The following is a 9,707-nucleotide window of genomic DNA, read 5'->3' as shown; positions in this document are numbered from 1 at the left end:
GCTCTTCCATGACAGGGCTGATGTGAATCTGTTGATGGTAACAGATGAGGATCAGGAGGCAGAGAGTGAACCTCTCCCTGATCTTCTGTCATCAGACCCAAAAGATGGCACAGTAGATGGAGTGATCTACTCAGACACCCTCTCTGGCCAACAGCAGGCTGATTGTAGGAGAGTCCTACAACAGTTTCCTGAGCTTTTCTCCCTAACCCCTGGTCAGACACACCTGTGTACCCATGATGTGGACACAGGAGACAGCATGCCTGTCAAGAACAAAATCTTCAGACAGTCTGACCATGTTAAGGAAAGCATCAAGGTGGAAGTCCACAAGATGCTGGAATTGGGAGTAATTGAGCGCTCTGACAGCCCCTGGGCTAGCCCAGTGGTCTTAGTCCCCAAACCTCACACCAAAGATGGAAAGAAAGAGATGAGGTTTTGTGTGGACTACAGAGGGCTCAATTCTGTCACCAAGACAGATGCCCATCCAATTCCAAGAGCTGATGAGCTCATTGATAAACTAGGTGCTGCCAAATTTCTAAGTACCTTTGACTTGACAGCAGGGTACTGGCAAATAAAAATGGCACCTGGAGCAAAAGAAAAGACAGCATTCTCCACACCTGATGGGCATTATCAGTTTACTGTTATGCCCTTTGGTTTAAAGAATGCCCCTGCCACCTTCCAAAGGTTGGTGAATCAAGTCCTTGCTGGCTTGGAGTCCTTTAGCACAGCTTATCTTGATGATATTGCTGTCTTTAGCTCCACCTGGCAGGATCACCTGGTCCACCTGAGGAAGGTTTTGAAGGCTCTGCAATCTGCAGGCCTCTCTATCAAGGCATCCAAATGCCAGATAGGGCAGGGAACTGTGGTTTACTTGGGACACCTTGTAGGTGGAGGCCAAGTTCAGCCACTCCAACCCAAGATCCAGACTATTCTGGACTGGGTAGCTCCAAAAACCCAGACTCAAGTCAGGGCATTCCTTGGCTTGACTGGGTATTACAGGAGGTTTGTGAAGGGATATGGATCCATTGTGACAGCCCTCACTGAACTCACCTCCAAGAAAATGCCCAAGAAAGTGAACTGGACTGTGGAATGCCAACAGGCCTTTGACACCCTGAAACAGGCAATGTGCTCAGCACCAGTTCTAAAAGCTCCAGATTATTCTAAGCAGTTCATTGTGCAGACTGATGCCTCTGAACATGGGATAGGGGCAGTTTTGTCCCAAACAAATGATGATGGCCTTGACCAGCCTGTTGCTTTCATTAGCAGGAGGTTACTCCCCAGGGAGCAGCGTTGGAGTGCCATTGAGAGGGAGGCCTTTGCTGTGGTTTGGTCCCTGAAGAAGCTGAGACCATACCTCTTTGGGACTCACTTCCTAGTTCAAACTGACCACAGACCTCTCAAATGGCTGATGCAAATGAAAGGTGAAAATCCTAAACTGTTGAGGTGGTCCATCTCCCTACAGGGAATGGACTTTATAGTGGAACACAGACCTGGGACTGCCCATGCCAATGCAGATGGCCTTTCCAGGTTCTTCCACTTAGAAAATGAAGACTCTCTTGGGAAAGGTTAGTCTCATCCTCTTTCGTTTGGGGGGGGGTTGTGTAAGGAAATGCCTCCTTGGCATGGTTGCCCCCTGACTTTTTGCCTTTGCTGATGCTATGTTTACAATTGAAAGTGTGCTGAGGCCTGCTAACCAGGCCCCAGCACCAGTGTTCTTTCCCTAACCTGTACTTTTGTATCCACAATTGGCAGACCCTGGCATCCAGATAAGTCCCTTGTAACTGGTACTTCTAGTACCAAGGGCCCTGATGCCAAGGAAGGTCTCTAAGGGCTGCAGCATGTCTTATGCCACCCTGGAGACCTCTCACTCAGCACAGACACACTGCTTGCCAGCTTGTGTGTGCTAGTGAGGACAAAACGAGTAAGTCGACATGGCACTCCCCTCAGGGTGCCATGCCAGCCTCTCACTGCCTATGCAGTATAGGTAAGACACCCCTCTAGCAGGCCTTACAGCCCTAAGGCAGGGTGCACTATACCATAGGTGAGGGTACCAGTGCATGAGCATGGTACCCCTACAGTGTCTAAACAAAACCTTAGACATTGTAAGTGCAGGGTAGCCATAAGAGTATATGGTCTGGGAGTCTGTCAAACACGAACTCCACAGCACCATAATGGCTACACTGAAAACTGGGAAGTTTGGTATCAAACTTCTCAGCACAATAAATGCACACTGATGCCAGTGTACATTTTATTGTAAAATACACCACAGAGGGCACCTTAGAGGTGCCCCCTGAAACTTAACCAACTATCTGTGTAGGCTGACTGGTTCCAGCAGCCTGCCACACTAGAGACATGTTGCTGGCCCCATGGGGAGAGTGCCTTTGTCACTCTGAGGCCAGTAACAAAGCCTGCACTGGGTGGAGATGCTAACACCTCCCCCAGGCAGGAGCTGTAACACCTGGCGGTGAGCCTCAAAGGCTCACCCCTTTGTCACAGCCCCGCAGGGCACTCCAGCTTAGTGGAGTTGCCCGCCCCCTCCGGCCACGGCCCCCACTTTTGGCGGCAAGGCTGGAGGGAACAAAGAAAGCAACAAGGAGGAGTCACTGGCCAGTCAGGACAGCCCCTAAGGTGTCCTGAGCTGAAGTGACTCTAACTTTTAGAAATCCTCCATCTTGCAGATGGAGGATTCCCCCAATAGGGTTAGGATTGTGACCCCCTCCCCTTGGGAGGAGGCACAAAGAGGGTGTACCCACCCTCAGGGCTAGTAGCCATTGGCTACTAACCCCCCAGACCTAAACACGCCCTTAAATTTAGTATTTAAGGGCTACCCTGAACCCTAGAAAATTAGATTCCTGCAACTACAAGAAGAAGGACTGCCTAGCTGAAAACCCCTGCAGAGGAAGACCAGAAGACGACAACTGCCTTGGCTCCAGAAACTCACCGGCCTGTCTCCTGCCTTCCAAAGATCCTGCTCCAGCGACGCCTTCCAAAGGGACCAGCGACCTCGACATCCTCTGAGGACTGCCCCTGCTTCGAAAAGACAAGAAACTCCCGAGGACAGCGGACCTGCTCCAAGAAAAGCTGCAACTTTGTTTCCAGCAGCTTTAAAGAACCCTGCAAGCTCCCCGCAAGAAGCGTGAGACTTGCAACACTGCACCCGGCGACCCCGACTCGGCTGGTGGAGATCCGACACCTCAGGAGGGACCCCAGGACTACTCTGATACTGTGAGTACCAAAACCTGTCCCCCCTGAGCCCCCACAGCGCCGCCTGCAGAGGGAATCCCGAGGCTTCCCCTGACCGCGACTCTTTGAACCTAAAGTCCCGACGCCTGGGAGAGACCCTGCACCCGCAGCCCCCAGGACCTGAAGGACCGGACTTTCACTGGAGAAGTGACCCCCAGGAGTCCCTCTCCCTTGCCCAAGTGGAGGTTTCCCCGAGGAATCCCCCCCTTGCCTGCCTGCAGCGCTGAAGAGATCCCGAGATCTCTCATAGACTAACATTGAAAACCCGACGCTTGTTTCTACACTGCACCCGGCCGCCCCCGCGCTGCTGAGGGTGAAATTTCTGTGTGGCCTTGTGTCCCCCCCGGTGCCCTACAAAACCCCCCTGGTCTGCCCTCCGAAGACGCGGGTACTTACCTGCAAGCAGACCGGAACCGGGGCACCCCCTTCTCCCCATTCTAGCCTATGTGTTTTGGGCACCACTTTGAACTCTGCACCTGACCGGCCCTGAGCTGCTGGTGTGGTGACTTTGGGGTTGCTCTGAACCCCCAACGGTGGGCTACCTTGGACCAAGAACTGAACCCTGTAAGTGTCCTACTTACCTGGTAAAACTAACAAAAACTTACCTCCCCCAGGAACTGTGAAAATTGCACTAAGTGTCCACTTTTAAAACAGCTATTTGTCAATAACTTGAAAAGTATACATGCAATTTTGATGATTTGAAGTTCCTAAAGTACTTACCTGCAATACCTTTCGAATGAGATATTACATGTAGAATTTGAACCTGTGGTTCTTAAAATAAACTAAGAAAAGATATTTTTCTATATAAAAACCTATTGGCTGGATTTGTCTCTGAGTGTGTGTACCTCATTTATTGTCTATGTGTATGTACAACAAATGCTTAACACTACTCCTTGGATAAGCCTACTGCTCGACCACACTACCACAAAATAGAGCATTAGTATTATCTATTTTTACCACTATTTTACCTCTAAGGGGAACCCTTGGACTCTGTGCATGCTATTCCTTACTTTGAAATAGCACATACAGAGCCAACTTCCTACACAGCTGTATTCCCGATCGCAAAATAGTTTTACATACCAGTGCAACACGCTATTAGAAAGGGACCTTAACACGCCCCTTCCTAAAATTGACTTGCAAACCCTATTTTGCGAGTCGGTAACAGGTTTCTATCTCGCAAAATAGGGTTGTTACATGCCAAAAATCATTTTAATGGTTGCCAGTAAAATGCTTTGTACTTCTGGCCTCTAGTTCTCTGAAAACCCCAAGGCTACCTCCAAACTCTCTGGCGTTACAGCAGCACAGGAAGAAGTGTCAGCAGAGTGACAATCTAGCTCCAGCTGAGATCTCTTACAGACCACGTCAAAGGAAGCACAACTGTGTATCATCTGCTTCCACTATGGATCTTTTTCAGCACTCCATGGAGTGAGTGACCAAACAACCGTCCTCTCTAGCTGATCTTGGGGGGCAAGCAATGGGCTATCTCTCACAAGCTAGGAACAGGAGTATTTGAACACTTATGCAGTATCAGCAGCCTGCCTGCAGCAGATCCTTTTGCAAGAATCCCTCTAGGCTGCTCCTTTGTCAGTGAAAGCAGACATCATGAAATGTACCGGAGATCATGAGGCATTTCAGAAAGTCACTAATCCATATTAAACAAGGGGTCATATGTCTCCCTTTCTGACTTCCCTCGTGGCTTTGGGCACTTCTTTGTCCTCCTCAAGCACCATGGTGAAGATATTGGTGCTTATTCTACTTCAGCAAGGCTTGGTTGCATCAACTCTGGTAGTCCACTCTATATCCCCTGTTGGATCCCACTTATCTTTACGAGATAGGTACCTCTGTCCAAGAACCATGATTGAACTGGACATAACCAGGACCCGGACACTAGGACTGATACTAGTGAGGAAGAGTACTTTAATTCCTTAAGGAAGCATTTTAAGATCTTTGAAAAGGTTTTCTGGGCACAGTCCTTTAACAGCTAGGCCCCTCCATTGGAGAATAAGAGTAATTAATCTCTAGTTGATGCGTTTGCTCCCATGCATAAACTTTTGCTCTATATCAATCCCAAACCTAAAAAAGCTTAACAAATGTGTAAGAAGAACTCTGCCATAATCAGGTCTCTGGACAAGTAAAGGTCACCAAAGAATTACATAATGGTAGTGCTTAGGAACTCTCCTGATTAGTGGTGGTGAAGGCAGTTGCCCTAAGACATTCTTCTTCCTTATGATGAGATAGAGACAGGCTTTGACGACTACGGAATGAAAATTTAGGAGTACACTGGTCTCTCACCCAGGCAAAATATGTTGTTGTACCTATGGCACAAGTTAGATGGCCACACCTCAGAATTGGCTGAAACCACAGGAAAGTGGATGAGTGCAACACAGTGGGCCACGTTACGAGAGCCCCATCTATAACTGGTAACGCCCCCATAGTATTACAGATACTGGTAGCACTGGTAACTCTGGGGTGATGTCTTTGTTGGGTAATCAGTCATTTTAACCTCCTTTTTATTCCTCGATAAGCAGCCAGTTTTTTCAGAGTTCTGCAAAGTTACTGCAGGTAGAATAAATCCAGTGAGGCCAATTGCTCCTGCCGTGGAATTAAAGGACCATTGGTAGGAGGTGTGTTACCGTTTGCAGTGGGCTAATAGGACATGGAGAGTAACACTGATGGAGTACTCTTGGAGGAAGCACCATTACCAGGGGCATTTATGGGGCAGCAGTAAGAGGGCAGAAGAACGGGATTCATAATGCCCAAATAGTACAGGTGAAATTTCGAGCCTGGAAAATGTTTTTGTCCATCTGGAGCAGACTACCGCCCTGCTCCCAGAGGTACCCGTTTTGGGAGACACCAGATTTCAGGTGGATTGACAGAGTTAGGTATGACCAAGTGGAACGGGGCTGCATGTAAGCAGGGGATCTGTACAACAAGGGCATTGGGCAGGTTGTGGAAGACTTTCAGTTAGGATGGGGCAGTGTTACACAATATCTTGTTCTGGGAACAGTATAGAAGCTATGGTGGACAGTCAAGGAGATGCCGCGTAGATTTCCATACATTAGATCTGCTACCACAAACGGATCACGGCAGGAGACTTATAACAACGATGTGTATGTCATTGAGAGCAGACATTATTAAATTCCCATTAAAAGCAAGACAGAAGAGGGAAGCGGACAGTGATACTAGGTCGCCAGATAAAAGCTGGGACGGAACAATTACACTTAAACACACAGCCTTCAGTAATGCCAGATGTCAACTAATACAATTCAGTTTTATACACAGGACATACATCACCCCAGCTGTGCTGCTTAAAACAGATCTGCTCAAGACTCAGAAGTCCAAAATACAGACTCCATTTGTTATCACTTACCCTAGACCGCTTTTATAATCCCCAACTACAGGGGAAAGTTTGTGAATCGCTGTTATGAAGGGGTGGGTAGAAATGTTAGGCCAATAGGTGTTTGTTGGGTGTAGGCACCAGCCACACTAAAAGCAAAATAAGACAACATTCATAAATTCCACACTGCCCAAACATTGGCTAACCTCCAAAATCCTGAAAGCAGCCAGTTAGTTGAGAAGTGGGGGAATGTTTTGTGGCAGAAGGAATTCGAATGAAATTAACAGGACAGGATCAGAGGCACCATGAGGACTTCAAAATGTGGCACAAAGTAACCAGAAACATGCAGTTTCTACTGGAGGAGCATCCACTAAGAATGTATAGAAATCCTCATGGTCTGGAGAAATGATCAAAAGGAAAAGGAAAAGATAGAGGGAACACCAGCTAGAAACGGATTGTCGGATAATGCTGTATAAGGATATATGTTGTAAGATTACATGATTGTATAGATATATGTAGTATCGGTTGTAATGACACTCCCCACTTTTGGGTCGAGTTTGATAATTGTAGTTTGTAATTAAGAATGGAAAACGTCAATAAAAAAATAAATAGACCACTGGTAACGAGAGTTAAAGATTGAAGAGGGTTCTAAACTACAATAGCAGTCACTCTTGAAACAAATGGCAGCAGCCTGACATCCTAGCATATCCTAAGTGTGAGTTGTCCAGTCCACTGTAAGCAAGATATTCTGGTGCGTGCACAACAGTCATTTAAGATTTCAGTATATCGATGGGGACAGAAGATTAGGAGTGAACATTTCAGATGTAATTTATCATGGTTAGCAAGCTGGACTAGGGAAACACCCTCTATGCCGGGATCAACAAAAACACATGAGAAAAAAAAAAAGATGAAGGTTGCAGACCATTCAAAACTGGGCTGCCAGAATTACTCAACCTTTCACGCCGCACTTTCATCATACCACACCTAAAGGAGTTCTACTGGCTCCCCATTACACAAACAAGCACAATTCAAACTCTTCAGCCACAATTTTCAAGCACTACACAACACTAGCTCAGTATCCCTAAACAACTGCATTTCCTTTCACAAACCTTCCAGGCCCTTCCTCTCGTCTGGACCTCTACATATCCCACACATACAGAAAACCAGATCACCTTCCAGGGTGATAGTGTGTCTACAAATCTGCATAATGTAACATAACTTAGTGGTCTGGCCACATTTTTTAACATACACATTCCATTTTGTGCCGGTTAATGGCAGATTCATGTTTCTGTGTTATGCAATCATGCTACAGTGATCTTCACGAGAATACTCTAAAAATAAGATGTTGAACTCTTTTTTTTTTTTAAAGAACATCGAGTTTATTTTCCAATATCATCTTACAATCAATTCAGCCATTCAAAAGGAATTTTGAAAATATAGATTAGACACACAAACCTCAACAACATATAGTTCTGATCACAAGGCCTCGCAGTTTAAAGTAAAAAAAAAAAAAAAAAAAAAAAAAACATTTTTCTGGTATTCTAATTTGGATTCTAAGAACAGGAAAGCTCTGCTTGAAGAATATTCACTACCTGTGACGGGCATGTCATGGTCAGAATGACATGGCAGGCAGATAAAATGTTTCCACTTCCTGTATTATTTCAGTGGTAGGTTTGCTCACAGTACAGCTCCACCCTTTGATGGACTAAGTACTCATCTGGAACTCGCTGAAGCCCCCTTGTAGTCATCTCCTGCAACACACAAGAGTTAACTGTAGAGTTTCCAAAGGGATCACTGGCTGATATTACAAGATCAGCAAACGGGGCACCTTCTATTCTGAAGTTGTGATTCAATCCAGTCCTCTCAAGAAGAAAACGTAAAACAATTGCAGTCAATCATCAGGTCAGACTTGGAAAAGGTAATGCCCTAGCCATTTTAAGTTAGGCCCCTCCATGCGGATAACAAAGCAGCAGTATGGCAGGAGTGTCACGTCCTCTTCTGCTCTGGTCCTGGAAAGGTTCACCTTGTGTGTATGCTAAAGCGAGATATTCCTCAATGCCAGCAGCGACAGTCAGGCTCAAGGAACTCCATGTGCTCCTATCCTCTGCACTGGTCACAGAAGAGGAGAGATATCAGCAGAACGTCTCTCCTGGTCCAGCTCTGGTGTCCACAGCATTGCAGTGCCCTCTGCATCAGGTCTGCTGTAGGTCCACAACAGCCACTTGCCACTCATCCTGATCCGGAATGGAAAAGAAGTACCTGCACACGGATGGATCACTGACATAGCTCAGTGGTCAGACTTTTCTTTAATGGACTGTTGAAAAAAAAGAAATAAATAACATTCTGTTAGGAAATATCATTAGCAATTACTTTAGAGCAGTAGGATACCCTATTGTGGTTTTAGCATGCATTGAAAAGGAGTTATTTCATACCGAAGGTAACTTTATAAACATTCCAAAACTGCACCCCAGTTCCTTTGATCACTGCAGTCAAGCTCCTACACATTGCACTAGTCTTACCTACCAGTCTCTTTGGTCCTTCGTGCTAATGCTTCCAGGCAGCTGCAAGTCTGTGGCTCTGGTTTCTAAAAAGCTAGCCCTTCTCCATTCTCTAGCGTCAACTCACTTCAGTCTTTCCAGCTATGTGGAGCAGATGGGGTAGTCATCTCCTGATATTCAGGTCAGGCTGTCTTAGCAACATTCAAGTAAAATACCGTGAATCTTTATATCTCTTCTTTTCTGGGTCCATGCATTCTGGTTTGCTTATTACTGTAGTTCATCGATTTTCTGGCAGTAACTGCATTTGAAAAGTCTGAGATTCTCATGAGAAGCACCGGGCCAAACAGAGGTTTGAGAGCACCATAAAGATTCGTGGCCAGGTGTGTTTTATCAACCTAAGGTGTGTTCCTCTAGTTTCTGTGTTTGTGAAAATCTGCTCGTGAGAACCCAAAATAATCCTGAACTATCCTTAGCCAGAGTTTATCTGAGTTGTGTTGTTTAGTTATTACGTTTTCATTGTTACGTTCTCTATATCTTCCCATTTTTGCACATCAGCTACCACAGTGCAAGTGTGGAGGCTTCACTCAACTTTCATTGGGTGGCTAGTATTAATTTCACCAATAACAATGCCA

General features: G+C 46.1%; 1 protein-coding gene across 1 annotated transcript in view; it reads right to left on the bottom strand.

Annotated features, from left to right (window-relative positions):
- Positions 1–7,942: 7,942 nt before the first annotated feature.
- The window catches only part of CDK10 (cyclin dependent kinase 10), a 39,231-nt gene continuing 37,466 nt past the window's right edge, over positions 7,943–9,707 (bottom strand). Inside the window, exon 14 of the mRNA XM_069216840.1 lies at positions 7,943–8,891. The gene's annotated coding sequence lies outside the window, so the exon portion shown is untranslated. The remainder of the gene's footprint in view (positions 8,892–9,707) is intronic.

This window comes from Pleurodeles waltl, chromosome 12 (genome assembly GCF_031143425.1).
Source record: "Pleurodeles waltl isolate 20211129_DDA chromosome 12, aPleWal1.hap1.20221129, whole genome shotgun sequence".
NCBI lineage: Eukaryota > Metazoa > Chordata > Amphibia > Caudata > Salamandridae > Pleurodeles > Pleurodeles waltl.
The sequence above is the reverse complement of the archived record's forward strand: the minus strand, read 5'-3'. Positions and strand labels throughout refer to the sequence as shown.